The sequence below is a fragment of the Caretta caretta genome, chromosome 10 (genome assembly GCF_965140235.1).
Source record: "Caretta caretta isolate rCarCar2 chromosome 10, rCarCar1.hap1, whole genome shotgun sequence".
Lineage (NCBI taxonomy): Eukaryota > Metazoa > Chordata > Testudines > Cheloniidae > Caretta > Caretta caretta.
Window position 1 is genome coordinate 74891909 of NC_134215.1, and position 21404 is coordinate 74913312.

At 40.3% G+C, this 21404-nt stretch overlaps 1 long non-coding RNA gene across 16 annotated transcripts in view; it reads right to left on the reverse strand.

Annotated features, from left to right (window-relative positions):
* LOC125643369 (uncharacterized) overlaps positions 1–21404 on the reverse strand; it is a 134315-nt gene that overhangs the window by 64160 nt on the left and 48751 nt on the right. For 14 of the 16 annotated variants that reach the window (XR_012670299.1, XR_012670298.1, XR_012670301.1 and 11 more), the window contains 2 exons: positions 20956–21097; positions 17421–20731 (listed from right to left, as the gene is read on the reverse strand). The exons of 1 other annotated variant lie outside the window; for it this stretch is intronic. This is a non-coding gene — a long non-coding RNA (uncharacterized LOC125643369). Of the gene's footprint in view, positions 1–17420; positions 20732–20955; positions 21098–21404 lie in introns of those variants that run through there. One more of the 16 variants, XR_012670304.1, reaches the window with a different exon arrangement.

Sequence of the window (21404 nt, forward strand, 5' to 3'; positions counted from 1 at the left end):
TGGTCAGCTTTCACCATTAAACCCTATTTCTCCATGCTTATTCCCCCTCCCCCCCCCCCCCACCCCCCACTGTTCCTCAGATGTTCTTGTCAACTGCTGGAAATGGAGGACTTGTGGCACCTTAGAGACTAACCAATTTATTTGAGCATGAGCTTTCGTGAGCTACAGCTCACTTCATCGGTATGCATCCGATGAAGTGAGCTGTAGCTCACGAAAGCTCATGCTCAAATAAATTGGTCGGTCTCTAAGGTGTCACAAGTACTCCTTTTCTTTTTGCGAATACAGACTAACACGGCTGTTTCTCTGAAACCTGCTGGAAATGGCCCACCTTGATTATCACTACAAAAGGTTTTCCCCCCCCACCCCCACCCCGCTCTCCTGCTGGTAATAGCTCACCTTACCTGATCACTCTCCTTACAGTGTGTATGGTAACACCCATTGTTTCATGTTCTCTATATATATAAATCTCCCCACTGTATTTTCCACTGAATGCACCCGATGAAGTGAGCTGTAACTCACGAAAGCTTATGCTCAAATAAATTTGTTAGTCTCTAAGGTGCCACAAGTCCTCCTTTTCTTTTTGCGGATATGACTAACACGGCTGCTACTCTGAAACCAGTTAAAGTACAGTTTGTCAATATATTTACCACTCCATTTCTCAAGTGACAGAGCTATTTTAGTTAATCTAGGGAAGTACTTTGTACCTCTTAAATATTTTAACTGAAGACAAAATGGGCAGGAGAGCTAAGGAATATAACACACTTTTCCACTTCTGAATTAGCTTTCTGCCTTTGAGCCATGGAAAAATTATTTGACACAATAAAGTGCTGAGTAGTCTGGCCCTGATCCTGAAGCATGTGCTTAATTATAAATATGTGAATAGTCCCATTGAACTTCTGTGGGACTGCATACATGCTGAAAGTTAAATGTATTCTCATGGCTTTGAGAGGAGGAGAGCCAACATGCTCAGCACCATGTAGAACTGAACCCATTAGATGAGTCATGAAAATGGAGGGCATTGCCCTTTGGTAGAATTGCAATTGAGTTGATTCAAACTGAAGAACTGTATGCAATTTAGGGTTGGTCAGTCAATCCATTGCCGCCAGCAAAAAAACAAGCAGCATCTTTATGCATCTTCCACACCAAAGTTTCTCAAAGTCTGCGAGCTCCTTAGTGCCCACAGTAAGATCCTGCTTTTAGGATATCCCCTGAAATACTCACAGCAAAATAAACTGATGGCAGATACTCTGTAGGATATTGACTTTCGAAGTAAGAAGGGCCAAGTCATCTCTACCAGGATTTAAACTCCAGGGGAGTCTATATCTTCCACACTTTATGCTTAGGCTACAAAACCTTCCCCACCAGAACTCATTACATGGTCAAGTTTGAGTCTAACCTTTTTCGCCAGCAGATTTTTTCTTCCTTTCACCACTTTTCTGAAAATATAGTGCTTCCCTAGAGGACCGACCTCAGTTTATAAATAGGCAGGATATAATGGCATGACACTCTGAGCATAGCTGCTGCATGGCTGTGCTGGTCATATACGAGAGATTGTTACTAAAGAGCACTGAAGTTCATTTGCTATCCTGGGAAAAGGTAGGAGAGTAAATACATATTCATTGCTATTGGATAGGAACTTTGTTTTGTTCGGTTTATTCTCCCCGGTTTGCACAGTGTCTGAAGTTAATGTATTCCTCTCTCCTTTCAGTGCCAGCATTCCCTAATATTATTCATAAAATTTAGCTCCTACTTTTGGCTCCTCCTTATCTTCCCTTCTGCTTTGCCTCATGCCCCTCAAAAGGAATTTCTCCAAACGGCACATCAGAAACTAAAAATCTAAGTTGCTATCCAAACCGAGCAGTTGTCAGCATTAACCCAACACAATACACTACAATATAATCCATTTATAGGGTGTGTTATCATGCAAATAACTCAAGGTGCCTCACAATAAACTAAAAGGGAGAAATGAATAAACCTCAGCCATTGGAATGCTTAGAAAGGAAACCTTGAAATTTACTTTTTTTAAACCACTAATGTGTCTTTTCTCCCAGTGAAGCATAGAGATGGGCTATGTTTGGGAGGTGGGGATTTGTGCAGGGAATTCCTATGCACATTTGATGGGACTTAAATGTGCAAATCCACCACAAATCACTTGGAGAATAGACTCCTAAAAGGAGAATCTTCCTTGAGATCTTGAAGAAAGGAGATTCATAATGACAGGAGTGAAACGGCTTGGTCACCAGAAGATCAACTTGTTGGCTTAAAGCTAAAGAAGCATGAGGTCTTAATGATCTGACTGGAGTGTATAGTGTGTAAAAAGCTCAAAAAAACACAGAAGCAAAAATGCTAAGCAATAGCAAAGGTTGGACTGGCCTTGGCTGATGCTTACTTCTGACTTATTGCCAAAAATGATCTTGATTTAAATTAATGCTCCATTATCAATGTAGAATTAGTGAATAAAAGCAATTTCCCCCCTTCAGCATTCATACTTTTGATAACAGTTCATAAATGTGTGAAGAAAATGTAAGTGGAAGGGCTGGGTTGACATTGCTACCTCAAGGCTAGATCATTGAGTTATCATAAGCCTGAGTGCATGGCTGCACTAAAAAGTCAGAAACAGACCAGGGATCACATCTGTGACTCAGAATGTCAGAATTTGGATCCTTGTTCCCCCTTCTCCCATGGATGAAGTAAGCAGCACCAGTTCTTTTGGCATTGCTCAAATGGCACAAATTATTCCTTCTTCCCAAGCAGCTCAGCTGTGCTGGCTGATACACTGTGGGGTTGGCCTATTCCCTACCCACATGGGGAAGTAACAGCCTAAAGGATGCACTCTGCTTCCTACACTTTACCTACACATAAGAAGGGACGTTAAGAGCTGGACACAATCAGAAAATGCTGTCAACCACATTGGGAATTCATGCTCAAATGTTGTAAAATTGGATGCACAAATGCTAGCACTTAGCTGTCTAAGCACTTGATTTCTTTGTGCAACCAGGTAGTTGCACATTTAAATATGCATTTACACTCATCGTTATTTGTGCCTAGCCAACTAGAGACTGTTTTTAAAAAAATCAGATCTTAGGAGTGCAGAAGAAGCATTTAGCCAAAGATTACAAATATGATACAAAAGCTCTATTTAATCAGAATATCTCAGAATGTAGGTTAAGCTTTAAAATGTCCAGAGGTTTGTTTTATCATGCAAACCTTAGTCAAACTATACAAATCTTTTGGGGATTCAAAACTGGGCTGAAGTTCTCTAGCATTCTCATGGTATTTTGACATTTTCACTTTAGTCCAGACCCCAAACCCTTAAATACAAGAACACCCGCAAACATGAAACAAATATTTTAAAAAATAACAAAAGGATATGAGTGACTTCTTACATCTTATCCCAGGAATCCCTAGGGAAAAGCAGTCCATCAAAATCAAACTTCTGTATCTGAATGGAACTGTAAAACCCCTGAAGCCTCCTGAAGTGGCAGAAGGTTCTCTTTGCTCATGTTCCACAAGGACCTGATCCAGTTAGTGTTAAAGCCAATGGAAAGACTCCCACTGACTTTAGTGGCAATTGGCTTCTGCCTTAAGTGAGGCAAGACCCAAGGACCGTCGTGTTTTGAGATTGATCTAATGCACAGTGGAAAAACACCCACTGAGTTCAATTGGCATTGGATCAAGCCCTTGCACCACCTTGTAATTGGCCATTTAGATCTGTTTGACTAGGAGATAAAGATTTGGCAACTTAGTTTTACCTAAAAAAGGGCCCAACTGCAATGTTTGAATTGGGATCCAGGTTTTTTAACCCTCATCCTACCTGATGACCTGACCTACCATAGTGGTCAGGATTTCAAGATCCATAGTTTTGATTCAGACCTTTGCCAGAACAAGGAGTAGCTACAAAATGCGGATGGGGATCCAAATTTGGATTCACAAAATGTGGTAGGTGTTCAGACCCAGGGCTTTTGTTCAGCCATTCCTACATTCTAGGGTTGCTATTCCTTTCCCCACCTTCTGTTCCTTCTCATATCCATTTCCTCTCTCTTCTCTTTCCACTATTCCCTTTTCTGGATATTGTTAGAGGCCTGTACATTTCAAACAAATCCTTGTTGAGAAAAAAGAAACTGCTTTCTACTCCTGTTTATATAGATCTTGGGTGCCTCATGCTCCACCCATAATTATCTGCCAGCAGTGCACCAAGACCCTGTGGATTATTAGACTCTGCTACCATACATCCCAGGCTTCTCTTTCTCTCTAAAAAATGTGTTTTCAGCACATGAAATTTGCTACCTTATTTATAATAATCATTCACAGCAGTCCATGTAACATCAGCTGTACTATGAATTTTTTACTATAAATCCATAACACAGATTAGATTTAGCACATTCTGAGTCTGTAGAATTTAACGGTGTTGCATGCCATATTTCCAAATGCACAGTATATACCCTTATGGAAAGCAGTTACTATATACATGTGCACTAGCTTTGTATTCACTGTGTTTTTTTTACTACTAAAAATAGGGCCAAGTCTACAATATCATGGGGACAGAAAGCTACTGTCTTAGTAGAACTCCGATATTATTATTTAGCTCTTTCTTTCTTGCTCAGTCACAATAACTGCTATGTTACATGGTTCCCTTATATCTTGGCCCTATTCAGATTTATTGCTCCTTATCTTCATGGAGCCAGGTTCTAATTTAACATATACTGGTGTAAATCTGGAGTAATATCATTAAAACCATGCAAGGTATTTCAGATTTACAAATGAGATCAGAATGTGGCCCAACAAATTTCTTTTTTAAAAATAACTTTATCTAAAACGTTAGACTAGAACCAAAATTCATCTTAAATTGGAAAACTTGGACTCCTCTCACTTTAAAAGAGTAAAGCCAATTTGTTTAAATTTTAAAAGGAAGAAAAAGACTCTCTCACTAAAACATTGCTTCCAATTCATTCTCATATAGTTGGGCCTGTGTGATGTCCAGGTTTTGTAAGAGCCCTTCCTTGTGGACAATAGATAACTTTACAAGAGACAGTGGGACATGTAACATCCACTTTTTTGAGATCAGAATCAGGTCTGTCTGGGTGAGCTAAGCTTTAGCTTGAAGAGGATTTTTATGACGGAGTTATAAAAGCTCTGGATACAGGGGAGTTTATGACACAACCAGCGACAGATCCTTAACTACAGCAGTATTCGTGGTTACCTCTACAAGACAGGCATTATGTTGGAGGGTGGTAAAGCTAAACCTGCCCATAGGGCATTAAGCATTAGCAGCTAGTGCATAGCATTAGATTTTTAGCACAGGTAAACTCTCCAAATACACTTGGCTTCGAGAACCCTCCTCCTCTTCAAAAATTGTTTTCATCTGTGGCACTGGAAATGTTTCTGTAGTTGTGAACAACTACATTTGATTAAAATCTGTCAGATTTATCTTCTTAGCAGGAGGGAAGAAATATGTGGTTTCCACAGAAAGGAAATCAATGTGTCTTTATGATAGATGCAGACTGAAAACCTGGGATGGTGTCACTTTAAATGGGGAAGGAGGAAGAATGGGCAGCCCACCAGATATTACCATTAGCCGCTGACATAATTACTATGAGGCAAAGCCCCAGTTTAAATCTTATAATCCATGTTTATAGGATTGTCTTACAGCCACTGACCTAATAGTTATTACTCCAGACTTCTTAAGTGACAAAATCTTGTGGGTGTAGTCCCGATACCTTCGTTTCCTTGACATTTCTTAATCAATGCCGCTTAGTGAAACCTCAAAGCCAATGATTTTGCCAATACCCTTTAAAGACCTTTTATTATATTACTAATATTAGCGTCATATTGCCTCATAAAATCAGCAAAAACAGTAACCATCATTATTTTTCTCAAAATACTATAGACTTAGAAGAGAGTTTAGAACTGGTTGATTTGTTGGCCAAAATAGATATTTCTGTTAACAGGTAGATACTGTACAAAAAACACATTTGTAATTGAAACAATTAAATGAAACCAGTTGATAATGATCTTGCGTTGCTGATTTTAAATCAGATGCTATCTCTGAGGCAAATTATCCATTTGCATTGCCCCAGCTTCTATAGATCCCTGACTCCTTGTGCTAGGAGCTATGCGTACAAATACTGAAAGTCAGTCCCTGACCTTAAAAGCTTGCTTTAAAAAAAAACAAAATTTAAAAAAAAAAAGACAAAAAGTGAGAGAAGTTAAGTATTATTATCCCCATGGGGACCTGAGCCACAGAGGGATTAAGTAACTTCCCCAAAGTTGGACAGGGAGTTTGCAGCAGAGGAACTGCAAGGAACTGAACCCATCTACACTGAATCCCTGCCTGCTGTTTGAAGCATGATACCACCCTCCCCATTGAATGAAATGGGAGTAGGACCTTAAATAGATACAACTGCCATTACGACATTCTTGGAGGTGTGCACTACCCTTCATCTGCATGTGCAATTGCTCTGGAGTCAAGTGGGTATAAGGTATTTTTCTGGGATAATCTGGTATTTGGCAAAAGGGAGCATAATGGCTTTTGTCACATGGAGACCAGTCTGTACCACAACCAGACAATGATTGTCACCAGATCAGCCTGTGAAAATAAGGGAATTTTATTGTACCATTTCAGCTTGATATTGGTCTTACTCAAGTGCCTGGAGATAAATTCAGAGAGAACAGTTGCTCTTACCAAAAGCATGATGACTCTACCATTTCTGTTTCCCTTAATTACCACACAGACATTTAATGCCAAAGTAATTCTAATCAGAGATGGACATGCCCCAGCCTATCATCCTGGACCTTATCTCTCTTGTGGATGGACAAGTCCAGGGGGCTAGAAATACAAGAAGCCAGTCCTCAGCTGGTATAAATAGCTCCATGGATCACTGCTGATTTACACCAGCTGAGGATCTGGTCCAAGGAGCGCCATTGTGAACTGGATCCTAAAATACATAGGAGTTAATGGAATTACCATGGAGCCCAGAAGAGTCAGTCTATAGATTAAACAATATATAACATGAATAAAGCAGAGGAGCTCACAACCCTTTGTATATAAGCAACAGGAAAACTAATGTCCCACTGGTCTGTTCTGCCTTGTCTGAGGAGGACAGCAACCCACTAGGAGTATGTTAAAAAGCTTTAGCCAGGAAGAACGGGGGGGGGGGGGGGGGGGGAAGCAACGAATGGCTCAACAACCTTCTGAGAAAGTGAAAAAATCTTGCCAGTCTACATTTGCAAGGGAAGCCTGAATTACCTGCCTATCCCTTTAAGCATTTTCAGATACAAATCAAACACAGATGGCCCATTATGTTTATGACCTCACTGTCAATTGCTCTAGATGGTGCATGCATTAAATTATTGAAATATTTTCATAGTATTCAACTTTTTAGTGCATACATTGTCAGATAATTTTAACTTTCTGACTAGAAGGAGATAGAAACAATTTTATTTATGAGAATTAATCTCTTGAACGTCATAAGAGCCACAACTACTGTGAGTTTTTTTTATAATGACTCCAACCTAAAAAAGTGTTTAAAAAAAAACCTGGCCTCAGTCCTGAAAGTCAACATTATGTTAACATTCCTTGCAATACATAAACGATGCCAAAATCTATTACAATTGTAGTAAATTTTGATTACTGGAGTTGTTTGTTATTTATGTGTAGAAGATAAAGATAAAATGGGAATAGCTCTGTTCTTTTCCACATATAAATTACATCCATAAAATACCGTGTTTTGTAAACAATAAAAAAAATACAATAATTTGAAAGCCTCCATCAAGTATCTCTTTTGGTTGGAGTAAATACTGCCTCTAGAAAGTCTGTGGCTCCTGTTAGACATATTTCCTGTTTATTTCTGCTAGCAAGAAATGAACAAAATAGACCAAGTCCACAGAAACCAGTAAAATGGCAAAATCCAGGTTGCAGTAGTTGTGAGTAAGGGTGGAGGAACCATTTTAAGGGGGAGGAATTATCAAGCACACCTGTGGTATTTAGGTGCCCCAATGCCATTGAAAGTCAATGAGAGCCTCATTCTCTTATCCCCCTTTTAAAAATCCCACCCAGAGAGAATCAGAACTCACCACAGGTGCATTAAGAGTGTACCGGATCTGGATGCACCAGAGAACTTGAGTCTGAATAAATAAAAACATACAACTCTTAACCCCGCTCCCACAAAAAAAAAAAAAAAAGTCAGATAATCAATGGTGCACAGCAATAGGTGAGTAGAGCAGCATAACTCCCAGTTGCCGTTAGCCTTCCCCTCTCTCGCCACTCTACACTGTCACTTGATGGGTTGACAGAGAAGCAGTATGACCCAGGGTGCATTTTCTTGTTTCCCAGAGCATCTAGTAAAAAGCAATTTGATTGGCAACAATCAGCTATGTGCTCTTGCTGACTTCTGTTTCATGATCCAGTTTTGTTTCTGTGCCCACACTCACTGTGCGGCGCAGCTCCTAAGGAGTCTGCCTTAATCCTTTTGGTTTTGTCTCCCTACTAGAACTGAAATGGACTTAAACCATATTCCCAGATTTTAAGGCAAGAAGGCCATGTCGTTTGGCCTTCTGAATAGCACAGGCCAGAGAATTTCACCAATGACTCGTATGTCTAGGTCCACTAACTTGTGGTTGAATTAGGGAAGTGGTTCTCAACCTTTTCCATACTGAAACACCCTGTTCTACACCAAAGCCACGTAGGACTCTTCTCTCATACAGGGTGTACCCTATCCCTTTTAGCAATACGTGAAGGGCAGATGTGAATCTAGGCCTTAATCTCTCTGTGCCTCAGTTCCCCATCTGTACAATGAGGATAACAGCACTTCCTTACCACATGGGGCCATTGCAAGGATAAATACATTAAAGATTGTGAGGTGTTCTGACAGTGTCTTGAGGGGGTGGGGGGGCATACAAGTCCCTAAGAGAGAGGGAACACAGGATTCCTCCAGGCCATCTTACCCTGACCTGCAGAACCATTCCCTAGGGTCAAGAGGGAAGTTGCGTCTGTAGGTCAATGCTCAGTCCTTATCCCCTTTTACTGACTCACTAGGTTCTAATTATTGTTATGGGGTGTTTTTATGATGGACATTTGTCCAGTGGAGGCCACCAAATGTGTTGTTGTTTTTTTTAAAGAAAAGATTAAATATTCAGATTGTACAGGCATCAAGCCGTGAAATGAACATACAAAAAGAGCTCTAATATTACAAACTAAACTGTAGAATTAATATAGCAGCAGTCTCTCGAGAAAGCCTGTTCTCATGACATTTTCAACAGAATGTCTCCTCTAAAAGAGGTCACGATAAGTTTATTAGTTCTGCCCTAAAGGAGAATCTCAGAGGAAGATGAGGCCTTATTAGAGGTTCACTGGAAGGACCAGGGACTATTGGAGTGTAATAAGGACACCGCTATAGCTGTAACTAAGGACAGAAGCAGCGCTCAGAGAGTTATGGGATGGTATAGGAGCTAAACTAGTCAACCAGCATGCTAGGTTACAGCTCAGATTACACCAAATCTTCCCCCTACTCCTCATCCTGCACTAAATTTGTTTTGTAGGGAACCTAGCCTCTCCACTTCCTCAACAAGAGGATCCTCTTCCAAAAGAGCTCAGCCCAACACTCTTTAGTCCATCATCCCATGAACAGACTTTCCTTATCATTCTAATGCTTTTTGTGTATCAGTATTTATAGAAAGTCCCTTTAACGGCCCAGTGTTGCCCAAATTCAGAGAGAAAGAAGGAAAGAAACTAACTTTTACAGGGAGAAATGAAGAAAGGTCCAAATAGATTAGATTTCTTTACCACAGTAACTTGATAGAATTCATGTTTCACTAATAAACTTGCATAATCACAGTAGAGAAAGCACAGACTCGCAGTAAGTGGATCAATCACCATTTGTGGTGGGTAACCTGACTTTTCTTTCACACCCCTGCAAACAAATCCTCCCCCTGCCCAAATTAAAAACAAAATAAACAACCAGTCTAAACAAAATATAAACTCTAACCCTACTAAAAGTTTATTGCTCTCTATAGGCTTTCTAACCAACTCTTTCCATAACACACCACCAAAAACACCCTCTACAACTTCCTGCTTGGGGTTTGGGCTTTTATAGGAGCCAACCCTTTCTTTGCTCCACCCCTAAGGAAGGAAACACACTGATCACAGGGTAGTTTTTTGTGTTTATACATCCAATCAGCCCAAATGAATTATTTTCAGCTGATCAGGGCACTTTTCTTGAAGACCCTGCAAAATGATACAAATCCTCTAAAAGCCCAACCAACCAACACATACAGAGATAAAATATAAAATCTCTCCCTTCTCAGCAACCCTGCTTTTCCCACATGGAGACTTCCACGTCCTCCAAGATCCCAGCATTCCTTTGTGATTATCTAGCCCAGTTCTGTGGCAGGCAAAGCCTAAGGGAGGGCTGTATGAGTGGAGTACTCAGCCACACCCACTGGCTCTGCTAGAAATTCCAACTGCTGCTAAAGTGTGTGTTGTTCCTGCAGATCATGTTTTCAAAACAGGAAAACAAATCCCTTTGTAATAGAAACTGCTTCAAATCAAGGATGTTTAAACAATGATAGGCTTTTGTCTGAGTTTCTCTTTTATGCTCAAATCTAGGATCCCACCCAAAGCCAAACAGCTCTAAGATTGCTACCCCCAGTGATTCAAAAATCTTGACATAGGCTTTCCAAAATCATAAGGTTGTTTTGTTTTGTTTTTTTATTTGGATTCTTTTTATTTTGCCATCAAGTTTGGGGGGGTTAGGATTTAGATTTTTAAGCTTTTATCTTCAGCTATAATAGCTAGAAACTTATTTTAAAAGGAAATGAAAGCTGAGATTCCTAACCTTGTGACTTCAGGAGTTGGAGCTTAAAGAAAAACACCAAATATAATGAGAGTTATGGTGAGATTGCAACACTGCACTTCTCCTTCCCTTTCTTGTCTACATTGCAGGAGGATAGCTGTTGCCTGGTTGAGTTTTTGTCCCTTGATCTAGCTCTTTTTGTTACAATGGACAAAGAAATACTTAAAGGCAATCTATAATTTAGAAGATGAGTGCTTGGTTCCATAGCTGTTGACTGTCCTCCTATTTCCTGAAATGAAATTAAAGTATAGAATATGACACCTGTAATATGTTTGGGGCAGGTGGAGATCTTACTTTGAGAATTTACACTGATCACTTTTTCAAATGTTAGGAAAGCCTGAGAGCACATTATTTTTAAATGAGGTATATATTTAGTACTATGCCCACCATTCTATCAGTTCTAATTTTAGAGGGCAAGGAGCCATTCTGGCACAATCATAGCCTTGTCTAATTTTAATATAGTTGAGCAGCTGACAATTAGCAGAGAGAGATTGTCTTTTTTACTCCCTCAGGAGTTTTTCACTTTAAGAAAAAATCACCATTTATTGTTCTGAACAGAGAGTCATGCAAGATGTCATAGTACACGATCAAAAGGAAAACATTCCAGTGGGGTTAATCATTTAGGACCTGCCTCTTGGTCAAGGTAGGGACTTCAGATACAGCAATTGGGCATAAATGCATCAACTCAAGAGTTGACTCAGGTGGCATTCTTCCCTATTTTCAATAGAAAGGGGAAGGGAGTAATAACTTACTACTGACCGCTACCATCACTCAATTACTATCGCTACCAAAGCTCTTTCTTTTCCCTAGCCACCTGTTCTATATAGGGATTAAGTAGGCAAGTCTCCCCATTTACCTCCAAGTGCCTGATCCAAGGTCCATATAGATTGATAGGTTCTAAGGCAAGAAGAGGGACTGTTATGACCATTGAGTCTGACCTCCTGCATAACACAGGCCTGAGAATCTCACTCAGGGATTCCTGCGTTGAGTAAGGGAGGTTCTTAGATTCCTGAGCAGGCTCACAGTCTAAGTCACAATCTAACCCTTAGTATATTTTTAAAAAGAAAAGCTATCCCAAGCACCTATTACAGTGTGTGTCTCTCTGAGATTGTCAAGTAGTTTTCCCGCCGTTCATAGTCTACAGAGATATGAGGACTGGTATGATGCAGGGAATTTTTTTAAAAAAATATGTTTGTAGGGGACTTGTGTGATGCGGGGTGTGGAAATGTTTGTAAAGGCACCACACACAAACACTTCAGTACTAGACACAAGCTTAATCTGCATAGCTCTATACCCTGTCCGGGAGTCAATCTAGGCAAAGGGTGTTTAATTAATAACTTTGCAGCAAGAGGCCTTGCAACGTCCTATAAATATTAGGCTTTCTGCCTTCCTTCTGAAATATATTAACAGCCTCAAGAGGGATTATTGATGCTGGCAACTAAGTTGAAACAGCCCTCAGAAGTTTCTGACATTTTGTGTACATCGTTAGATTTTTATATATATATATATATATATATATATATATATTTGCCTTTAAGTGTTTGGAGGTTGGGGTGACTGCAGGGCTGAGGGAAAGGAAGATTGATAAAGCAAAGCAATCAGAGTATTTCCTATGCATGAAATTGATTAAATGCTTCACTAAATGGCTTATAAATTTGGCTCTCATATTTCTGTCACCCACTGCAAAGATTACAGAAACTCCATCTATAACCATGTTGTATACAATACCAAATTACAAAAGGTTGTAAAAACTAATGTTTTGTTTAAAGTTTTGAGCAGGACCATATGCCTTCGCTGACCTTGAGTAAGCTATTTTAATTCAAAACATTTCAAAGGGAGAAGAGGGGAACAAATACATCTGCATAACAAAACCAAACCCACACTGTTTAGAACTTAGTACCATGCAGCATACCAGACTTATTCGCTGCCATAGAAAAGCATATTGAATCCTTCTTGTACTTGGGTATTATAACTTTATAGCTGCCAACTGCATGTGGTGTGAATCCTAGGAGCTCAGGTTTCCCCAAGCTGAATTGGTTCTATTATTTTTGTGGACTCTGTGTCATCAGATTTATCTGTCTAGGGACTTACATGGTTCTGTCACCATAGGACCTCAAAAATGCTAATGGACTTATCCTCACTGGGAGGTGAGGAAGTATTATTATCCCCAAATACAGCAAGTGTGGAGAAGAAGATCTAAGAGAGAACTGCAGGAGACCTATGGAGAGCCAAGTAGAGTAAATTTAGTGAAATCCCAACAACTTCAGTGGGCAGGGATTGTGGCCAGGATGACAGAAGACAGACTGGTAAGCATCTCTTGGAAAGACCTCCTTATGGTGGCTTACCAAGGAGAAGATGGAGGAATAATATTGAGCAAGACCTAAAAACTCTTGATGTGAATTACCCTCAAAGGGAAAAGAGGTGACAGAAAGACATGGGGGCAAATTGTGACAGTGGCAAAGGACCTGTGAGGTGTATAAAGCCAGAGAGTAAAGTAAAATAATACAGATGGGGAACTGAGGCACAGAGAAACTAAGTGACTTTTTCAAGGTCACATGGGAATTCTGGCAGAGCCAAGAAATGATCCCAGATCTCCCAAGTCCCAGTCCAGTGCAAAAGACCATCCTTTCCTACAGACTAGAACTTCCCAATCTAAAATGAGTAAGAAGCAGTGCATAGATGCACCACCCAGGAGCAGACAAAGCAGCAAATCAAATAGTCACAATTCCTGCCCCGCTCCCCACTGGTTCTAATTCTGGGGGGAGTCATTTATTTCATTACATTCTGTGGAGCACCTCACTCCACACTGGGTACCGAAGACGTTAATCTGGCTTGCAAGTCACTTTTTGCCCTTCTCTGCTCCTCCCTCCCTACTTCCTTGCAAGGGAGAGTTTCACAAAAATAGGCCCTGCTTTCTCCCTTGTGGCCAGAGCCACAATCTTAGCAGAGCCAAGCAGAGGAGTGAGGCAGGGAATTAGTCCCCTGTGTGGTTGAGAATGGACTGTGACAATCTAGCCTCAACTTATTTATGAATCTTGTATTGACTTGTTTATTTGAAAACTTTGACATGGGTAGGTGGACAGATAGCTCTTTCCAGGGATTTCCTAGCAGCAAGTAGAGGTTTTTTATATTGCACCTCTAATGCTTGTGCATCCAGTAGCATCTTCCTTCTGACAGTCACAAACATGTTCAGCCTCACAGGACCCCTTTTGTGTAGTTATCCCCATTTTACAGATAGGAAAAATGAAATACACAAGTGAAAATGAATTGCCCAAGGTCATTTGTTAATCTCCAGCACAGCCAGGAATTAGACCCTAGCTCTCCCAGTGTTTTAAGCACTAACTCGTGCTTTTTTCCTTTAGTTATAGAAATAAATAAGAGATGTGATTCAATATTAGCACTGAAGCAGAGCTCAAGCAGGGTAGGTATGTATGAAATGCAAATGTGAGCATGGGAAAATAATCCCCTTTTTTAACTATAAATGCCTGTTTTCTACAGGAAAAACGATATTTTCTTATAACATTCACAAGCCACCATGTCCCCAGCAAGGATTAACATTTGGCATCAAAGTACTGATCTGGCAAAGAGCTCCCAGTAATGTAAGCTTTTTTACAACCGACTACGTGTTTAAAGTCCTGACTGACTTGACCTCTGCCCATTGCTAATCCTTCACTTTCTTGCCAGTAGAAATGCACATCTTTACAGGGATGGCACCAAAATACACAGCAAATAATATGGCTAGACTTCAGAGGTGAAACCAGAGCTACCCAGAGAAAAAATACCAGATGGAATGACATATAAGGGTTCCTTAACAACTAGCAATGCATTAAATTTTGGCTCCAATATGGACAGAAAAGATTTTTGCCCTGTCCTACACATGCAATGCATCTGTTTCTTCATGGATGGGAGGGCATTCTTTTGTCCAGGTAGTTATTATATATTAGCTTCTATTACAGCTGTGCATACGGGCCCCAACTGCTATTAGGCCCCATTGTGCCCGGCTGTACAAACAAACCGTAAGACCCAGTCCCTGCCCCAAAGAGCCTAACTAGACAAGGCAGAAAAATGAAGGATTGTGATCCCCATTTTTCCAGGTATTGAAATGAGGCAAAAAGACACTTGCCCACAGTTACACAGAGAGTCTGAGACAGAGCCGGGAGCTGAAATCAGATTTCCCAAGTGCCAATCTGGTGCCTTAACTAAAAGCCCAAAGCAATGGATTTACACTATGTTCAGGGAGAGCAATAGTTACTCCAGTCAAATTATTTTTCTGTGATATACGCTAGCTGGTCAGAGATTGTTTCGTCAGAAGTTAGTAACCCTAACTACTGGCAACCAGATATTTTAATGCCTTGGCACTTGAAGTTTTAATGCTGCCCTTTATTTGTGGGCATCAGTCTAAAGTGTCATCCCTCCCTTTATAAATAGTAAATGCCCAGCAGTAATCAGCCAGAACACTGCCGTTCTGCAATTGTGAAATGCACTCCCAAGACTGAAGCTACAGTTTACGAACATTCATTGCAGGTGGGAGAGCAGGACAGTGACTCCAAAGCACTTTGTACTCCTCCAAGCATAAGCAAATAGTCCCAAAGGGCAGTGAGGGATCAGCCAGGTGTCAAGAAAACCTAGATATGCCCCCTTTTTCTGAGTCATACCCTGTACACCAGTGATTGGGAGGGAGGAATGGAATGAGAGCCACTATGGTGTCTTATATCTCCCAGAGATCCTAGGGGTAACCCTCCAGTGGCCAGCTAATCTTGGTTTAAGACTGATTTTGATCAGCAGAGAACAGCCCCAAAGCATCAGAAAACAGGGCCCAACGTGTTTCAAGCCATTAATATAGAACATTGTAGTACTATGTGTAATAATGACAGGTAAAAAGAAAATTAACCAGTCCAAATAACAGCAGTGGCCATGTAGCTTGTAATCATTCAGGACCAGATTCCACAGCCAGCCTCACAATGTAGCTGTAGAAATGCACCACTGAACATGTAAGACCATCTTTGCAATTTTTTTGGACAGCCCAGAGGTGAACGCTGCCTGTGAGTGTAATCTCAGACTACGTGGACTTAAATGGATTTCATAATAATACATTACGTATCAAGTGTTTAATTGACACAATATGTTTAAGGGGAGCCACTTACATGTAGGTTCTATACACATTATTTACAATTTCAGCAGTAACAGTTAATGCTGTGTGACAAAGTATATTGTTTCCAGCTTGTTATCCATTCATAACAAGGTCAGTCTATTACCATTATTTTTGTGAATGTAGCTGTTACCTTGAGGCAAAAAGTTAATTGTAAATTACAGAGGGAGGCTTATTGAGGGTTTAAAATAAACATGACAAAACAGTACTTACTGTAATGTAAGGTAACAGTGCCATTTTATGAAGCATTTCCATTTAGAAGCGGTGTAGTTCAGGAATATGCTAGTCAAATTCACCTTCAGACTTTTGAAGAACTTTCTTCCCAGGTAGGGGAGAACATTCAAATGTACCCACTAAAAGCTTTAAAAATATTTTAGCTAAAAGGAAATGGGTTTTCGTTATTTTTCTCACTGTGTTTGGGCCAGATCCCTCTCCCACCAAAGCCAAAAACAGAACTCTAAAGGCCAGATTATGACGTTACCACAAACCCTGAGTGGGTTAGACCAGTGTGACTCAAAGCCTCAGCTCGTCCTAGGTAGTAAGGTACCTAACTCTCAACTGATTTCAATGGGAGTTAGGTGCCTAAATACCTTTGAGGATCTGGGCCTGAGTCACACTTTGGTCCCTGCTCTTACGAGAGAGCTCTATAACAGTGATACGTCTTAACATGCAGCTCCTAATACCTGCTTCCCCCTTGATCCAGGGGAGAAGTAAACTGCCAGCCCTCGAAGCAGTTTACTTCCCCCTTCAGCACCAGCTCAGCTGCATGGGTTGGCACATGGAGGGACAAAGCCAAGTCTCCATCCATGTCTTTCCCTGCCCACTCTCCACTCACTAGTGCAGGAGGCGAAGCAGTGGCCTTGAAGCAGCTGTTTTCCCTCCCTCATCCAGCAGTCAAGGAGTTCCTTATGCCCTGTTAGTCTCTTTGCAGATCGTAAGGTGGTTTATCAATGATTTTAAAGCGTGCAGGCCCTGAGTTAATTATCAGGGGCTAGTTAGAGATCTTCCTTTATGAGGATGCACAGAAAATAGGGAAGGCCACACCCACTCTTCCCTCCCACACCCGCTCACATGGCCTGTCCAAGGGCCAAGCACAATAGCAGACACTGCAAGCATGAGCCTCTCTGTCTTCACTGCCTCTGGGGAAGCAAAACACCAGGAAAGAGGTGGGACCATAACTCTGTCCCTGCTCATCATCAGCCCACAGGAAGGGCCAGTGCAGAGCTATCAGTTCCCTCCTAACGGATAACACACCAAGGGTGCACCAAGCAGCCTCAGGAGGGATTGTGCTTTTCCTTGCTCCCCAAGAGGGAGTAAACCTCTGCAGCACACCACCCCCACCACCATAACCACCACAGAGCTCTGTGCAACTTGCATGGTGAAGCCCCAAGGATATCTCTGCTTTAAATAACTAGTGGATCTTTCACAGACACTCATTTTTACTCTATTTGATTCGGCATGAATTGTAACACCAATTTTGCATCTTCGCAACCACTTCCGTACTAACAGAGGACAACCCATAAACACAGGATATTCTGACTTCACAAAAGCATCCAGCAGAATGATGACACGGACGGGACTGAGAGGAAGAGGAGATGTTTCTATAATAGCAAAGTAACACACACAAAAAATACATTTATGCATCTGTTTTCCTTTCCCTTTTATAGAAAAGTCCTTTGGAACACAATAGAAAATGATAACCTTCCAACAGTGGGGTTTTTTGTTTGATTGTTTCTTTTTTAACATTCTAGACCAGATCAAGCTTTCCTTTATCACATGGTCTCAGATACTTCCAGGCAACATAAGATTTAGCATATCAGTCCCATGAGGGGTTAAGTAACATTATTACCGTGGATTTCCACTGTTGGTCATATGTTCAAAGTGCACAAAGCTTGAGACGTGCATTCTTCGTCCAATAACTTGTCCAGTAATGGGTGTATTGATTGCTAATGTCATCATGTTTTAGTATATATAAACCCCCTCACTCTATCACACAGCCGCCAACAATCCAAGAAGTCATTGTTTATTCATTGTAACTCCCAAACTGGCCCGTGTCAGATTCTGCTTGAGGCCTTGCTGATAAAAATCAGCAGATGATTGGGCGCACACATTCTTAACATGGCTGACCTGTGACATCTTAGGGGCAGCAGGGAGCCTGTCATTATGTGTACAATACTCTTCTTTCTTTCTCCTTATCTATCCCCAGATGACTTGGAGATTTTATTAACTCATGAATGACTGAAGATGTCATTTAAAAAGTGGGGGCAAGAGGGAGGGAATTGTTTGTTTTTGAAGTGGGAATAAACATGTGATTGGTTTCAAATAGGGAAAAGGTGTGTGGGGGGGAGGGGATTGGGGGGGATTTAAAATACAACCAAACTGCATCAAGAGGAGAAGATAATTCGTTGATTAAAATTACCAATCTGACTGGTGGGCATTGAGTTTGGGGTGCGGGTGAACAACTGTGAAAAATGCTAAGCTGTTTGTGAAGCATTTTTAAAAGCGGAGATAGATCTGTATATAAAATGAAACATCAATGATATCTAAATCAGAGATTTCCACTGAAAGTCTGGCATGTTTTACAAGTACAAAAAGGTTTTCTTTTTTGTGAAGGTGCTTAAATAGCCAAGTGTTACTTAACCCTGAATTCACACTTGTTCTCTGTGAATAATTCTTTTGTAAGTCTTAAAATTTCAGATTATTTTTATGCATAGAAAATTCTCTTCTTTTAATTTTTTTCTCTTTTTAATAAATATAGACAGTGAGTATTGAACACCATTATATATAGCCATAAAATTATTTTTACTCTGATTTTCACTTTTTTTTAAAACTCAGATCCTATTTGCCGATGTATGTAAATGAATCACTAATTTGTTTATTTTTAATGTTCATTTATTTGATTTCAGGGTTTTGTGGCAGGTGGGAGTTAGAGCTGCACATAATTTTATTAAGATATACTTTTGGGGTGGAATTTTTGAATGTGCTCAGCTTTGGCCTAATACTGTTCCCATTGAAATCAATAATAAAACTCCACTGATTTCCATGGGCATAGAGTTAGGTCAATACTGTGCATTTAAAAAAAAATCCCACTCATATTTCCCAAGTCCTGTTTGAGACAAGCGCATAGACTGACAGTTTGCTGGAAGCTAATATTCACAGAACAAAGAAAGTTTTATTCTCCTTCTCCTCAAATTTGAGTATTCTTATTATAAAGTTAGAGGATTGACTTGAAAATATATATATATATATATATATATATATATATATATATATACATACACTGATTTTTAGAACTGGCACTTCAAAAAGATTAAAGAACATAATTATTTTATTTTATTTAATGATTGCCATTTCCAGATCAGATAAGTGCTGGTGAACAGTTTGCAATAATAATTATACCCCTTTTCAAAAGAAGCATTAAAATTAGCAAATATTGCAGCATTTGCAGTAAAATATTTGGCTACCCACAGATGTGAACCTGAAACAGAAAAAAATAGGTAGCTAGCTTCTAAACTAAGATGTTTTTTTTTAAATTGGCTTTATCTGTCTTTCTAATTTCTTATATGGTAGCCATCAGTAGGATATCTAAATGCCTCCTACCCAAAATAGTTAAGTATATACACAAAAATACATCCCTTTCTTTCTGTCTCCTACTTCCCCCATCAAAAGGGACTGGACACGTATGTTGGTATGCATAGTGTCAAGTATGGGTAGATAGACTGAAGAATTCATTTTGCATTTTGGGCTGAAAACTCTGAGGTTCACAGTCATCCTTATCTCTTCTGGGAGCGAGTTCCAGATCTGCAGGCCAGTCACTCAAAAACCTCTTTTTCCTACCAGAACAAGTTTCACTCTTGAGGCTGACAGCTCCATGGTCCCAGTGGAACATAACTGTTGTGGGAGGTCATGATCTTGTAGGGTAATGAGGCAGCTTGGGCTGGTTCCATAGGGATCTTTGAAGATGAAGACCAAAGCCTTGAATTTGACCCAGTATTCCCCATGGAACCACTATAGAGAGTGGAGCACTGGGGTGATGGGTTCTCTTGTGTTGCCAGTCAGAAAGGCTGCTGTGTTCAGAACCACTGAGAAGAATGGTTTCATTTTTAGGTACAAAGATTTACAATAATGATGCCTGGAAGTCACAAATACATAGGTCCCTGGGGCTAAGTCCAAAATTGACAGGAGTCAGATTCGGCGGCCCTAGATGGAAAGGGGCACTTTTCTCAGCTGCAGCTATTTGGGGATCTAGAAATAGTGAGTCTGTGTAAGTCCTAATGATCTGAGGGTGAACACTCATTGAAAGGTAATGTTCCAGAGGTGGCAAGTTCTTCTAAACACTTCCCTCTCACTGCAAGCCTCATTTCAGGCTTTTCTGGATCCATCTTCACCCACCTGCTCTTCCAGATGGTTGCTCACCTCAGCCTGGAGAGACGGTGCTGTCTGTGTGTGACGTTAAGGTGACATAGAGCTAGGTATTATCTGCACAGAGCTGGCCTTTTAGTCCATGATGTTCCAAAATCTGTCCTCATACAGACGATGAGCAGAAGGAGAGAGAAAGGCTGAATTCTTGAGGGACTCTGCGAGTGAGGGCTACAAAAGTGAAACAGCAGGTGCCCATCACAACTCTCTGAATGTAGTCTATGAGGAATGATTAAAACCATCTCAGCAGGGACTTGCTCTGCCACACCTCTGGAACAGGGCAGCAGGGTTCTACAATTGATCATAGCAAATGCTGTGGAGAGATCCAGCAATAGGTTAATAATATGGCTGTATTGGTCCTAAAAGCAGTAACAAACCTTTCCAATATTAATCTCCACTCCAGAGATACCCACCACCACCTTGGTGATGGATCATGATTATTAAATATAATTATGATCAGTTTTAAAAAAAGAAGAAAGAACCAAACAATAAATGTAGGAAAAAAACATATTAGGATATATTGTATTCCTTCCCCACCTTTTAAAACAATGTTCTCTCCTCTTAGCTGCCCAATAGATGATCCAGACCAAGCAATAGTCAGTTGCTGATATTCACCGAATTATCTGCTTTTTAATATCATAAAGCTTCCAGGTGCTAGAGCCTTTGTCTTGTTTTGTACCTGTAAAGTACCATCAACACTGACACTGAGTAAATAATTGGTAATATTTAGACTTGCAAAAGCCTACTTGGACACCTATGACAAAAACTGAAAATGCATCCGTAATACAACCAAAATACAGTAACATTAAAATGTTCTCTTCTGCTGTCTCAAATCCTGTTATGTTCATGAGCACCTTTTACAATACTAAACTTCATTTGTGGGTTTGCTTTTGGTTTGGTTTTTGTTTTGTTTTTTAATTAAAAAATTGTTTTAAGTTCTCCTTGCTCTTTGTTGAGTCTCTTTAAGCTAAGCTAATGCAGTCATT